Below are 17,062 nucleotides of genomic sequence, written 5' to 3' on the forward strand. Positions count from 1 at the left end.
AAAAACAGCTAATCAAGATATGAAATGTTCTCATTGTAAATCAGAAATGTTGTCAACATTATTTATAGAAAGATTTGGACAATATGTCATTTTAATGCTAAAACTTTGGAGAGCAGATAGGAGAAAATTGGAAACCAAAATTAAACATTTTGGGCAAGTCAAGTATCAATTTCAGGAAGAACTTTTAAAGCAGTGGTTATTATTTTCCATGATGGACCTACTACAATATCTGGACACTATACTGTGTATTTAAATTGCAATAAAGGATGGACACATTGCAATGATGCCCATTTGGAATTGAAATGTAGGTTGCCTTACGAATTACCAAATTCATATCTGATATTTTTGATGCCAAAGTTTTGAAAACATAATTTGGCCTATTGGGAAGAGGTGAACATGAATTAACAAGGTAATTGTGGATATTTTCAATGCAAATGGATTTGGAAACATTCAGCCTATTGGGAAGATGTGAACAATTACTGTTTGCATTATTGTTTGTGCTACTTCATATTGCATTTGGAAAATTGTGTTTGAAAGAAGTAGCTTATATATTTGATCTTTATATTATACGTGATGTAAATGAGAATGTATATTTGTACTTGATAGAAATAAAATACTTAATGTAGTTGTAGAATGTAATTTAGAAATTGTAGATAGGTAAACAGATAGTTACACTTGTAAACATTTTCAACACAGATATGTTTTTTTATAACCTCATTGAAATCACTGTGTATGGAGAAATTCTGTAGATTCTGAGAACAGCAAAAAAGAGAAACTGAATATGTTATGTAATTCTAAAATTATGTTGTGTCTTTAAAACTATAATATTGTATGCAATACCAGTTTTTTTTCTTTTTTACAGAAGCTAATGATAAAGCTTGAAAAGATTTTAAATTCCACTTACAATTAAACTACTGTAAAATAGTTTCAATGAGTTATGTATCTTCTTTAGTAAAAAGGGTAAGATGAAATAATGTAATAAGCAAGATAATGTGAGCCAATGTTTACAGCTGCTTTTACTGCACTCATCCATTTTTCAAATACTACCCATGCATTCATCTATACAGTTAGGCACTATTCCCACACTCCTCCAATCACCAAGGCACTATCCATGCACTTCCCCAATCACCTAGCCAGTACCCACACTTATATTATTACCCAGACACTACCTGTGTACTCCTCCAATCACCCAGGCACTACCCGTACACTCATGCAATCAGCTAGATGTTACCTGTACACTATTGCAATCACCCAGGTATTACATATACACTCCTCCAATCCCCCAAACGTTACCCCTGCACTCATGCAATCACCCAGGCACTACCCTTGCACTCTTTCAATCACCCAGGCAGTAGCTATGCACTCCTCTAGTTACTCAGCCTGTACCATGCACTTATAAAATCACCCAGACACTACCTATGCACTACTCCAATCATCCAGTCACTACCACTACACTCATGCAACTACCTGGACATTACCCCTGCACTCATGCAAACACCCAGACATTACTCATACACTCCCCCAATTACCAAGGTATTACCCCTGCACTCGTGTAATCACCTAGTCATTAAACATGCATTCCTTCAATCACTCAGACAGTGCACATGCACTTATAAAATCACCCAGGCACTACCTACAAAGTCCTCCAATCACCCAGGCACTACCTCTATACTCATGCAATCATCAAGACATTACCCCTACACTCATGCAATTACCCAGGCATTACCTATGCATTCTTCTCATCCCTATACATTACCCTTGCTCTCATGCAATCACTCAGACATTACACCTGCACTCCTGCAATCACCCAGACATTACTCATGCACTCCTCCAAACACTCACACATTATCCCTGCACTCATGCAATCAGCCAGGCATTACCCAAGCACTCCTTTAATCACCCAGGCACTACCCTTGAACTCTTCCAATCACCCCGGCACTACCCCTACACTCATGCAATCAGCTAGACATTACCCCTACACTCATGCAATTACCCAGGCATTGCCTATGCACTACTCTAATCTCCCAGACATTACCCCTGCACTCATGCAATTAGCAATGCATTAGCTATGTACTGCTCCAATCCCCCGGACACTACCCTTGCACTCCTCCAACCATCCAGGCACTATCAATGTATTCCTACAATCAGCCAGCCAGTGCCCATGCACTTATGCAATAACCCAGGCACTACTCATACACTGCTTCAATCACTCAGGCACTACCCAGGCACTCCTCCAATCACTCAAGCACTACCCCTGTACTCTTTGAATCACCCAGCCAAAACCCTTGCACTTATAAAATCACCCAGGCACTACCCCTACACTCATGCAATCAGCAAGACATTAGCCCTTAACTCATGCAATTACCCAGGCATTACCTATGCATTTCTCTAATCCCCAGAGATTAGCCTTGTACTCATGCAATCACTCAGATGTTACTCTGCACTCATGCAATCCCCCAGACATTACTCAGGCACTCCTCTAAACCCTCACACATTTTTCCTGCACTCATGCAATCACCCAAGCATTACCCAAGCACTCCTTCTGTCAACCAGCTACTACCCATACACTTATATAATCACCCAGGCACTATCCTTGCACATCTCAAATAACCCAGGCACTACCCCTGTACAATTACCCAGGCAATACCCACACACTTATAATATCACCCAGGCACTACTTCTACACTCATGCAATCAGGTAGACATTACCCCTACACTCATGCAAATACCCAGACATTACCTATGCACACCTCTAATCCCACAGACATTACCCCTGCACTCATAGATTCACCAATGCATTAACTATGCACTGCTCCAATCACCCAGGCACTACCTTTGCACTCCTCCAATCACCCAGGCACTACTTATGCAGTCCTGCAAACACCCAGGGACTATCACTGCACTCATGCAACCACCCAGAGATTACTCTTGCACTCCTTCAATAACCCAGGCACTAGCTATGTACTCATAGAATAACTCAGGCACTACTTTTGCAATGCTGCAATCATCCAGCCACTATATATGCACTCCTCCTATCACCAGCCAGTACCCAGGCACTTACAAAACCACCCAGCAGTATGTATGCACTCTTTCAATCACCCAGGCACTATCACTACAGTCATGCAACTACCAAGACATTACTCCTGCACTCATGCAATCAGCCAGGCATTACTCATGCACTTCTTCAATTACTCAGACATTATCCCTGGGCTCATGCAATCACCTAGTCATTACACATGCACTCCTTCAATCGCTCAGACAGTACCCATGCACTTGTTCAGTTCAGTTCAGTTCAAAAACTTTATTCGAATTTACAATTCATAAAAGTATACAAATAGAATCAAAGTTAAAATTCCATCTTATTCGTTCAGAATTAAACATTACTAAAAACAGTTTTTTTTAATTATTAAAAAGAAGTTAAAAAGAGATATAAAACAATGTAATCAGGTGAGATACATGTTAGTTAGTTATAATTAGTTGGCTATTGCTATCCCATAATTATAGTCCTTCTCACTCTTAAGATTGTATTCAAGTAGAGGCTCACTGTACTAATGGTAAGGCAGTCGTCTAAGGACCTTAGTTTATTATAGGCATCTCTAGCTTTTCTTAGGCCCCAGACTAACAAGAGAGGTTTTAAAATGTGTCGCCTAGGGTGGCTATATAAAGTACAGAAAAGAGTGCAATGTATATTTGATTGGTATGATTTATCATCACAAGGACAGCGTCTTTTTTCTCTCGCCCAGTCATTACGATTCGGAAATGATACAAGTCTATAAAAAGTTTCCAGGTGAAAGTATGTCAGGAGCCTGCGATGCTGCAGGGGTTGATCTAATACAAGATACAGCTGAGTGCCCCTTTGGGATGTCACCTCATCGTGGCTCATGACAGATTTTTTAGTCCTTTCACCCTTCCATCTTTGCAGTTCCAAATGTTCTAGGAGAGTCTTTTTTAACGTGGATCGCGAGAGCTGTTCCAGTGAGGCCGGGTCGGTAAAATATTCAGGATGACCAATCTCACTAACAAAGTTCTTGATGTAACTAAACCATTTAATATTTTTTGCCCCATCACAGCTTAAACAGTCCTCTATAATGGTTCTATTCAGTTCTGTGGCAGTGTTAGTCCAGACATTGTGCCAAAGTAAAACAGGGGCTAGTTTTATAATATCCGTGATGTGAAGGAGGGCAACTTCGGCGTGTAAGGCATATATAGCAGTGTTCTTCGATGTAGCTATTAAAAATCGCAGGAACCTGTTCTCGATTCGCTGTATTGCCTCCACTTGCTGCCAGCCCCAAATGACCCCCCCCATAAGTACCAGTGGCCACACATTTAGCTTTAAATATTTGAAGGAGCTCCCTGACTGGTCTATTCCCTATTTTTTTTTGCGAATCTCATAAGAGCACCAGATGCTCTATTAAATGCTAGGGCCCTTGCATTCACAGCGGGCTTCCACGTGCCTTGCCTGTCAAAGTGAACCCCCAAATAACAAAAGATGTCGGCTAACTCCATCCGCCTTTCATCTAGAATAATTGGACATGGTGTTCTTTGTTTATTTGGGCCGCACAACATGGTAAATGTCTTAGAGACATTTACACGTAGTCCCCTGGACTTCATAAAATTTGAGAAGGTCTGTACGGCTTTCTGAAGGCCCACCATTGTCTGCGAGAGGATAGCCGCATCGTTAGCGTACAATAGAATGGGGATGGATTTGCCTTTGATTACAGGATAATCATAATACTGTTGTGTTAAGCAAGAATCCACCCGTTGATATAGAGATTAAATAGCATGCACTTACAAGATCACCCAGGCACTATGTATGCCCTCCTTCAATCACCCAGGCACTACTGATGCACTCCAATATGCACCTAGGCATTAACCATACACTACTTCAATCACTCAGGCAGTACCCATGCACTTATAAAATCACCCAGGCACTATGTATGCACTCCTCTAATCACCCAGGCACTACCCATGCACTAATGCAATCACACAGGCATTACCTATGCATTCCTCTAATGACCCAGTCAGTACACATACACTTATAAATCATCCAAGCACTACCTATGCACTCATGCAATCACCCAGGCAGTACCCCTACATTCATGCAATCGCCGATGCACTAGCTATGTACTAATGCAGCAACCCAAGCACTACTCTTGCACTCCTCCAATCACCCAAGCACTATCCATGTACTCCTGCAATCAACCCAGGCACTATCTTTGCACTCCTCCAATCACTCAAGCACTACCCATGCACTCTTCAATCACCAAAACATTACCCTTGCACTCTTTTAATCACTCAGGCACTATCTATGTACTCATGCAATCATTCAGCCACTACCCATGCACTCTTACAATTACCCAGGCATTCCCCATGTACTCATGCAATCACTCAGGTAGTACACATGCACTTCTCCAATCACCCATGCACTACACATGCACTCCTGCAATCACGTATACACTACCCATACACTTCTCCTTATATTACACTTGCCACAATTCATACAACACTTACAAATTTGTCTATTTTTAACCAAATAGGCGGTTCTATAAAGAACCATTTTTTTCTTTTATTATTTTTTGTGTTTTTTCAACTCTTTTGTATTTTTGGGTTTTTTTTTTGTTAAATTGAAAAAATTAATAAGGCATTGCAAAATTTAATAGCAACCACAATGGCATCCACTGAATTTTTTTTGCTTTTGACACAATGCTGCTCCACTCTAGCAAATTCAGGAATTATGTTCGGTCTTGATGCTGATGAGGATACAGGTGATGTACTTGGTCTAGCACCGTCATCCTGACTTGTCTGTTTCTGTAGGTCTCGTCGCTATCGTTCCCTCACGAGATGCCGTGCATGCATTGTTTGTAGATGTTTGAGCATCGAAGAGGTGCTGCATGAATATTTTTGTCAGATCCTCATCACAGGACCTTCTCACAAATTGTGCATGTATCCTTTTGTGCTTTTACTTTCTTCTCCCCAGCTAGAATTGAGCAGAAAGCCCACACTATACTTTCATATCTGACTTTCACCGGTTCTTCCAACTCTTCTTCATCTTCAGGTGGAAGCTGTTGTGCTGGATTGGAAGCAGCCATTTTTGAAGGGAAAAAACATATACTGAAAAAATCTAAAGAGGAAGAGAAAATTACTAGAGCTGTGTCTCTATAGATGCAGTTGAAAGAATGAAAAAATTGGGTGGGGTCTTGCAAGTTCTGGAATCAAAAGCTTCTTAACCAATGAAATGCTTTATTTTGAAGTGACATGGGATTCGCGCACCCGACGCGCATCCAGCGTGCACACTATGGGATTCCCGAAAAATATAATTAACAATAATATATAGTTATTCCAGTTACAAATATACAATATTTACAATTGTGTATATTAATTTCTTGGTATAACATATATAATAAAGTTATATACATATACTTTTAAAACAGAATAATTCACGGTGGATTCGTGTACCTGACTCTACCCCCAGAAATACATATGTGACGTTGCGCGGGACGTTCGCTGCTCCCGTAACTTGGATTTGCGCACCCACCGTGACCAGTACATGATCAGTATGCGAATCCACTTCAAAAGAAAAATTTAAATACATATTTTAGAAGGATAAAAACTCACATCATTTTTTATGAAAGTTTAAAAATTAAGAAAAAGTATTTTTGGGACATTATAGTTAGAAATTAGCATTTATAAATCCTTTGAAATTCACTGAAAAAAACATAGGTTTCAGGGACATTACAGTTAGAAATTAGCATTTAACAAACCTTTGAAAGTCACTGAAAAAAACACACGTTTAAGGGACATTATAGTTAGTTGGACGTTTCACACATACAAAACCAGAGAAATTCGGCTGTTGTGGTTAGTTGAGCTAACTATAACTCGCACCCTGGCAATGCACTTCTGATGACATCACATATTACATCACTCAAGACATGGTCAGTGACATCACTGATGACATCATCCACGTGATAATCTGTCTGATGCACCTCCTCACACCCTAATATAACCATTAATATGCCCACTCTAAATTACAGACTGACATTCTTAAAACCCTAGACACACTAATACCAATAACTACATACCCACTCGCTGATTCTTTGGCCTACACTCACATCCACTCACTCACCCATACAGTCACTAATACATTCATTCACTCATCAATACAGCCACTATCATATGCACTAATACTCCTATACAAACAGCAACACACCGCCACTCACCTATACAGTAACAATCACAGCTACTCAGTCATGCATAGAATCAATCACACTGCCATTTACTCACCTATACAGTTATACACACACCTCCTCACTTATTGATACAGGTACTAAGACACACTTACTCTCTTATACATTCACTGACACAAGCACTTACTGATCCATATAGTCACTCTCACAATCAATCACTCTCACATACTGTCACTTATATACTCCAACACTGACATATACTGCCTTATATATATGCAGTTACTCACACACATACCACTGAGACATCCATGTACTCACAGACACAGCCATAGGAACACTCAATCACCCATACAGTACCTCACAGATGCACTCATGAACCCATACACCCAGGGATTCACCTACTCATACATCTATGCAGGGAGTCACACTCCCCCTCAGCCACCCACAGAGACACTCAGGCATCTATGCAGGTACTCAGACTACTAATTAATAACTCATATAGACACTCATGTACCTACTCACCAACCCATGCAGCCACTTACACACCAACTGACAGACTGATACAAACATTCACACAGATTAGTCATTCACCCATGCATTCAATAAGACGTGTTTAATCACTCACTTATTCAGTCAGTCACACACTCACTAATCATCCATTCAGACACTCATACACCCACTCATTCTTCAATACACTGTGGCATATATATATATATATATATAACATATTTAGAATCAATCATTTTTATTTTGTGGAATACAAGAGCAAAGTACACAGCTTCCTGCCTACATCTCAAGGCCGGCAGAGCGATGGTCATAATCATCACATTCACAGCCCAAAGACCGGGCACTGAAGCCTTAATTGTAACAAATGTATGCAGTGACTTCCACATTAAGAACAATTTGCCTACAGTTAAAAGTAGACAGAGAGATAACAAAATAAACAAACCCCCAACCCATCCCCAAAGGGCTTCAGCTCCATCTCCAGACATCGACCCTGAATACCAGGCCTAGTGTGCTTGCGTGCATGCAGAGACCTATTCAACTCTCTGAGTTCTGAGTGGCGCCCCGGGGTTCTAGCGGCAGTGGTCTGAGAATCTGTAAGTACTTCAGACATGTCACTTCTCTGATATCTTTGGTCAATAAATGTGAAAAGGGTGCCCACAACTTCTGAAAATCCTTGTCTTTCCCTTCCACGCTAAGCGACAGGCGCTCCATCGCTAACAGATGCCATAAGCGATGTATCCATGTTAAAACATCTGGTGTAGTGGGCCTACCCCATAGAGCTAGAATGGCTTGGTGGGCCGCCAGCAGCACCATCGCATATTGCCTACCTCTAAGGGAACGCAGCGGAAACACCTTTGGGTTAGAGAGCCCTAGCAGAGTGCATTCTGGGGCGCGGGGAAGCACTATCTGGAATGCAGCATCTATGTCATCAAGGATTTGGGACCAGTAACACTCCAGTTTCGGGCAATGCCATAATAAATGAGCCAATGTGCCAGTAGATCGCCAGATCTCCAGCATAGATCCGTTTTGTTCGTGTCCCAACTGTGAACTCTAGCAGGGGTAGTGTACCAATATGTGATGACCTTAAAAGCAGATTCCTCCCCCGCTGTAAAATGTGCAGTGTGGTGCGATCTTTAAAGGACATGTTCCAATTCTTTGGGTGACAGGGGCCTGCCCGCTTCTGTTTCCCATCGCACGTGCGCTTTGGTACGCTGACCCGATGGGCTCGCCATAAGCATAGCGTATAGCTCCGAGATAAGTCTGTTATCATCCGACTTTTGCACTAACCACTTTTTAAAGGCCGTCACATAAGGAATAATTTTCGGGGGACGTCACCCAATGCGAGACTTGTCTATACGAGTAAGCGTCCTTAGCGGGAAAGTCATTCGCTGGAAAGTCTTAGTCCTGCTATAAAACATATTTAAACTTTACAGAAACACACAGTCACTGGATGATGTCATGAGTGATGTCATTCGAGATGTCATCAGTGATGTCATTAATGATTTGACTAACCATGTCATGAGTGATGTAATATGTGATGTCATCAGCAGTGCATTGCAGGGCGCGAGTTATAGTTAGCCTAATTAACTATAACAACCGAATTTCTCTGGTTTTGTACGTGTGAAATGTCCAACAAATTCTATAACATTCCTGAAACCTGTGCCTTTTTCAGTGAATATATGTATATATATATATATATATATATATATATATATATATATATATATATATTCACTGAAAAAAACATAGGTTTCACACCAGTTATAGTTAGCTGGAAATGTTACTGACATAAAACCATTGAAATTCCCACGTTACAGTTAGTTGGACTCACTATAACTTGCGCGCCTGCAATGCACTGCTGATAACGTCACATATTACATCACTCGTGACATGGTCAGTGACATCACTCATGACATCACTGATGACACCATCCAGTGAATGTGTTTCTTTCTGAAAAATAAATATGTTTTATGTATGTATATGTAAAGGTCGATGGAATAATAAATGTTTGAATAGGTGTCTTAATGGATGTTTTTTTTAAAAAAAATGAATGGTTAACTGGCTTATTAAGTGTATCTTAGTGAATACATATATTAGCGAATATTGTTTAAATATTTAAATGTTTGTATCAGTGTTTCACTTTGTGTATAAGTGGCTGCATGGGTTGGTGAGTAGCTACATGTGTGTGTATATGGGTTATTAGATGTTTTTTTTAGTATCAGTATGAGTGTCTGTATGGTTTGGTCGGGGTGTTAGATGCATCAATGACTGACTCTCTGTTTGTATGTGTTTTGAACACAACATATGTGCAGGACTGTATGGGTGGATGAGTGTGTATATGTGTGTGTTAGTGAGTGAATGACTGTCTCACTAGTGTCTTTATCAGTAACAACATATGTTTTAATCTAGTATTTTTTTTATTTATTTTATTATGTTTTGGCTCTTGAAGAGGGCCACATAAGATACATAGTACAATTACAGACAAAAAATAAAATACAATAGAATATGAAAAGACAGTTTGCATCGATTAACAACAGACAAGAATAATCAACACCAGACACCTCCATATCTCATTAATAAATAGCTAAAAAACCTTTAAAAAAAAGCAAAACATTTCATTTGGGGGAAAATACAGAGCCTGCAGGAAAATATTTACATTAGAAATACCGAGTTGGAGACATATTGGCTTTAACCATTTCAACCGCAATGAGCGCAGTGCAGGGCATAACAACAGAACATGAGTTCGATCCTGAACACTCATATTTCAAAGGTTACACATCGGAGAAGATCCATACCATTTAGATAAAAGTAGATTTAAAGGTAATAAATCATATCTTAGGAGAAACCATAGTCTTCGGACTCCATGTGGAATATTCCATGTGACATATGGTTGGGCAAGCTTCATAGAGTAAGAATTAAGAAGGAGATCACAACCCCCTTTTCTTGTAATACATTCTTATCCGATTTATAGCAGAGTTCCCACGATGCCTGTTTCAGCAAGGTTTTTAGCTGAGTCGGGGAATGTATGAATAAAGCACTTTCGTCCAACTCTAGAAGTGTCACAGCTCTTCTAAAATTCCTTACTATTTGAGAGAACTCTTTAAAGTTGCCCAACAATTCTCCTTTAAGAAGAGCTCTCAGCGATCCCGGTTCTGCTCTGGCCAAACATGCCACCCATCTTACCAAAGCGCATAGTCCCTGAACCCAGCTACTCCTAAGGCCGAAATCGAGCCTACATGCAGCCAGGGAGCAAGCGGTGTTGAGGGTGGATAAGGATCTTAATAGTTTTGCTTCGACTGTGTGGCAGAAACCCCAGTGCTTCAGCTCTACAAGTTCTATTCCATATAAGAGCGTAGCAGGAATTTTTGCCCTAAACACCTCAAGAAGACAGGAAAAATGTATTTTACCAGTGGCAAGGTAGAGGGAACTCAAACCTTTGCCCTGTGCAAGGGCTTTACGCGAACTATGTTCAATATGAGGCTTCTCACTCAGATTGGCCGCAATTATTTTACCCAAAAAGGTATAGGATCTGACTACCTCTAATTTCTGGCCACCGATAGACCATCCAAACTTTTCAGATCTGCACTTCTTTTTCCCTGAAATGCACATAATTTTACTTTTGGATGTATTAATCTTCATAAAATGGGACTCAGCAAATGAATGTAAAGCCTGCAGACGATTAGCCAAACCCTTAGGTGTTAAATCTAGGACGAGGATATCGTCTGCGTACATCAAACAAGAGATAGGAAACCCCCCCCACAACCGGGGCAATGCCCGCGCAAGCAGACAGGGAAGCGGGGAGATCTGCAGTATACACGGAGAACAATAATGGGGCCAGGAGGCAACCTTGTTTAAGTCCGTTCAGAGATGGGATTAATTGCGATAGACCCCTTTCTCCACCTTGGAGCACACGACACCAAGTGTCCGTGTGAAGAGCACGTATAAGATCCAATAAGTAAGATGGTGAACCTAGTGCTGCTAATTTTCTCCACAGCGTACGACAATCTACTTTGTCGAACGCTGTGGAGAAATCAATAAACGCAGCGAACACCACCCCCCCTCCGAAATCACCTGTAGGGCGGTGAGATTATCTAATGTACCGTGCCCCCTGCGGAAACCAGTTTGTTCCAGTGGTAAGATATTATTATCTTCGACCCATTCGTTAAGTAATGTTAAAATACACTTTGCAAAAACTTTTCCGATTGAGTCAAGGAGAGTTATCAGACGGTAATTCATAGGGTTGTCCCTAGCTCCCTTCTTAAAAATTGGGACCAATATACTTCCCCTCCAAGAAGCAGGCACCATTTTAGAGACGAAACAAGATCTAAATAATGGATAAAGTATCTTACTCCATAAAGAAGGCTCCTGCTTCAGAACCGTCATAGGTAACTCATCAGGTACCATTGCTCCGGAGGAGCGCATGTTCTTTATGGCCATTTCTATAGTTTTCTCTGATGGGAAGTCAATAGGACCATCAGCTGTTTGAACAAGCCCACTATCCTCTACCAATGTGCCATTCCCAGCATATAGCTTCAAAATAAAAAAGGTCCATACCTCTTCAGAGATGGGGATGGGAAGAGGACTAGTTCTGACACCACATCCCTTGCCAACTATAGACCAAAATTCTCTAGCCTTACCATGCACAACGGCTTCCCTTAAGCTTATCCACACAGAGTCTTCCTTCTCTTTTTTAAGTTTCATTTTCAATCTAGTTCTCCTTCTTTTTAGCATCGATATTTTATTTGCTAGTTCAACAGATCTACGTAGAAATTGCTCCCGCACTAATTTATTTATTTCCTTATTTAGGGGGAGCATTACACTAGGGTATAACAACTTTTTCCTAGGGAAACTAGACTCTTTTGCAACCAAGGTAATCTTCCTCATAAATTTTTCAAAGTGCATGATTTCGGAACCCCGCCAATCACTTAATTCTAATATGATTTTGCAAAGAATATCCTGCACACCCTTCATGGCGATTGGATTCCAAAAACATCTACCCGAGAGTTTATGGACATTAACACCTTTGTTGCTAAAGGACCAGGTATCAGTGGGAGGAGGTTTTAAAGAAATACTTATACTGATCATAATGTGGTCACTCAAAGCTGTTGGGGATACCATTAGATCCTGGACAAGCGAAAAAATACCATAATCAGAGATCACATAGTCAAGTATTGAGTCGCTAAAAGGGGACCTATGAATAAATTTCGCTGGAATATCAGAGGGGAATCTCCCATTTCAAATAACCCTCGACTACCGCCAGTTCTTCCAACAGAATCTTCCCTCTTTTATTTGTTTTTATTTTATCTGGGAAGAGAGATTGTGGGATGAGATAAGCCTCTTCTTTAGATTTATTTCTAAATAAATTTAAACCAGAATTAGAAATTTTACAGTTCAAATCCCCGACAAGTATTACTTCGGGTGGGGGATATACCTCTTTAATCTGTCTAATATAGCGAAACACTTGCTTCAATAAAGTATTAAAACACTCTTCGGGAGGAATATAAGCATTATTAATTACAACAGAAAACTTATTTGCAGAACTAGAGAGATTAGCTATTGTTATGGCTTGAAAGGGATTACTTGAGTCAGTATAATGAGAAAATCTCCACTGCAATTAATTAGACAAAAAACAAGCAATTCCCCCTTTACCGTGCCCTTTCTTGGAGGGGGAGGCCGGCACCTCCAGCACATAGTAGTCCTTCCCTGCACAAATGTTATTAACACACCATGTTTCCTGGATGCAGATCACGTTTGCCTCCAGAGAGAGTAAGAACTCTAATTTCTCTGGGCTACTATAAATCCCGGCTGCATTCCAGGAAATAATTTTCAAATTATTGTTAAAGATGTTGAAATAATTTGGGATTGTCTGTGATTTTGTTAGATAAGGCACTAGGCAGCCAATTCCACCGTTGATTATCATCTAAAGGAAAATAATTCTGAATCAGCGGGGGAGGCAATACCCGGGAAACCGAACGTTTGTCCTTTGAAACCCAAATCTTTAAGTCATTGAAAGAAGGAGGGACCCCATCTTGTCCATCACCCCTTTGAGCCAACCCATGGGATGGATTAGCTTTTCCTAGAGAGAAGATAGGCAAGACGTCAATTCCTCTACATTGAAAGTTCTCAGCTTGTTGTAATATAAGATTTAAAATAATTTTAGAATGGAATTTGACCCTTATGCGTGACACACTATCTCCACCTAACAGGGTAACTAACTCAATATCACTCAATTGTATAAGGTGAAGACTATCCAAGTCTTTGAAACAATTGAGTAACCATGACCTATTTAAGGGCAGGTCAGCATCAAATAGTGGCAAAAAGTCCAAAACCAAAGTGTCCACATAAGTCATTGATACTTTTGTCAGGGAGGGGAGGTGGGGACGTACAACAACCTCTTCTGGAAATGAATAAGAAGAAGCCAGGGGGTTAAAAGCCCCAGATTCAACCAGGATAGGTCTTATCACCTCTGCCACTGGGGGGAAAATCAACCCATCTCCACCGTTCGGGGGCGGGACCTCCACAGAAGTAAGAGGAGTGTTAAATATAACCTTTACTCCACAATCAGAGGGGAGGGTATCAACATCCTGACTCGCGGACCCAGAATTAGTCTCACCAACATTATCATCGTTACCAGTTAAAGCAATAGGATCTTGAAAAATTATTCGCCTCTGTCTTTTCTTCCTGTATTTGCGCACAGGTTTCCTTTTTTTTCCTTTGTTATTTCTGTTTACCATTTTTTTCCTCTTTCTCTTTTTCTTTCTCGTCATCATGATGCCCGTTTTTGTCAGGTACAAAAATAGGAAATAACTCTTTTACAGCTTTTGAGTCTGAAACAGTCAGATTTTCTTCCTCTATTTCAAGTTCTGAGATCTTTACACAATTAGCTGCGGCAGTGATCGGAATTTCAGTGGCATCCCTTTCATGGACTACCACTGGAGTATTTATACCCAAATTTCCTGCAGGAACATTGACACACACCGTTGCCTTCTGAGAACCCGCCTCAGAAGGAGGGTCAGGAATCTTTTCAGGAACTTTTAGCAACAACGTATTCAATATTTGTGTAACAGAATCCAGAATACAATCAGAGCTTCCCACAAATTTGCCCTAAAGTAATAATATAGAGGCCAATAAATGTTCCAGGGCAATCAAAGATTCAGATATAGGTTTTTCGCCTAAAGCAACAGAAGGACAAATGCCTGATAGATTAAGATCAGGGCTCCTGGAGACATTTAGCAATGCGGACATGTCTTGCGCATTTATAGATGGAGTACTACTATACAACAATAGTCCAGAAGGAGTAGCACCCACCAGAGACTTGGTAGCTTCTGGAGATTTCAGGCTACCACCATCCAAGTAACGACCACAAAGCTCTAGGTCAATGGTTGACAATGAGGAATCACCTCCTGACCGAGCATTAGGTACAGAGACTTGTAGAGCTGGTAAATTACTGTATTGCTCTCCCTCAACAATTTGAACATGGTGCTTAATATCACTATCAAATTCAGAATGCACAAGGCAGGTCCTCACAGCGGACCCTACTTGGGAGGAGTCTCTCGCAATCAAATGGGAATCCGTATTGACTACCATTCTTGCAAGTCCCGCATGCGAAACTGTATCAGAGCCTTCAATTTCATCGACTGGCAAATTCTTATCCATGGGTTTTTCCCACAGTTTAAACAGCTGACATTGACCCTTCAGCAGGGGATTATTGACTGATTTATTTCTTAAGGGGTTGGATTTAGTTTTGACGCAAGACCTTCCCCCCAATATTCTTCCAGAACGAAGTTTCTTTGTCATCATCCCCAGCAATTATACAAATGAAACAGTTTAAAACTTGAGCTCCACAAAGAGTAAAAATAAGAACGTAGTTAGTCCATAAAACAAATGAAACAATGGAGGAAAGTCTGGAGTTACATTCCAGTCGGAGTCAAAAGAGCAGTTCGTCGATTTTTATACCACACGAGGTGCCGCTTCACATCGAATCTTGACAAATACTTAAGAAGATAATGTTAATAACGTGGCCCAGCCCAGCCTACCTCAGTCACCGAGGGCCCGCCCTTTGCCCGGGCTTAGCCCCGGGCGCTCCCGCGTCGCGGGTGAGACGCGGTCTTTATGCGCTGCCTGGCGCGATGTCAAGGCGTCTCCCGCCGCAAGGCCTGACGGGAAATGTAGTCCTTTGCCCCCCTCCGCTTGGCGGCCGCTGGTTGCTGTCAGTTGCGGCGGCGGTAGGGGGACGGGAACAGCCAGGCACCGGAATCCTCGGGGTGCGTTTGCAGCAGGTGGGCAATACAGGGTTCGTTGTGGGATTACGGGGCCAAAAGTGCTTGATACCTCAGGGCACAGCGTCACCCGCTCTGCCGGTGAGACGCGGTCTTTATGCGCCGCCTGGCGTGATGTCAAGGCGTTTCCCGCCGCAAGGCCTGACGGGAAACGTAGTCCTGTGCCCCCCTCCGCTCGGCAGCCGCTGGTTGCTGTCAGTTGCGGCGGCGGGAGGGGGACGGGAACAGCCAGGCACCGGAATCCTCGGGGTGCGTTTGCAGCAGGTGGGCAATACAGGGTTTGTTGTGGGATTACAGGGCCAAAATTGCTGGATACCTCAGGGCACAGCGTCACCCGCTCTGCCGGTGAGACACGGTCTTTATGCGCCGCCTGGCGCGATGTCAAGGCGTCTCCCGCCGCAAGGCCTGACAGGAAACGTAGTCCTGTGCCCCCTCCGCTCGGCGGCCGCTGGTTGCTGTCAGTTGCGGCGGCGGGAGGGGGACGGGAACAGCCAGGCACCGGAATCCTCGGGGTGCGTTTGCAGCAGGTGGGCAATACAGGGTTCGTTGTGGGAATACGGGGCCAAAATTGCTGGATACCTCAGGGCACAGCGTCACCCGCTCTGCCGGTGAGACACCCGTTTTAATCTAGTATATGTGAGTATTGATGTATATAAGTGAGTATATGTGAGAGTGAGAGATTGTAAGAGTTCCTGTTTAAATAAGTATGTGTTTCTATAAGTGATTGTTTAAGAGAGTAAGTATGTGTAAGTTTCCTTAGAAGTAAGGTGGTAGTGTGTGTATAGTTGTATATGCTAACTAGCAGCCCGTCCCGACGTTGTCCGGGAGCAATCATGGCTTAGGGCCCCCGCCCGCCCTGACGTTGTGCAGTATTATGGCTCTATGTTAACTTTGTACGCTTTTGTAACCTGCCCACGTCACTGCCCACATCACTTTTTCCTCCTGTAATGGCCCGTTTGGTACCTGCCCACGTCACTGCCCACGTCACTTTTTCCTCCTGTAATGCCCCGTCTATGCTTAGTTTGTACGCTTTTGTAACCTGCCCACGTCACTGGCCACGTCACTTTTTTCTCCTGTAATGCCCAGTCTATG

Source organism: Lissotriton vulgaris, chromosome 8 (assembly GCF_964263255.1).
Source record: "Lissotriton vulgaris chromosome 8, aLisVul1.2, whole genome shotgun sequence".
NCBI lineage: Eukaryota > Metazoa > Chordata > Amphibia > Caudata > Salamandridae > Lissotriton > Lissotriton vulgaris.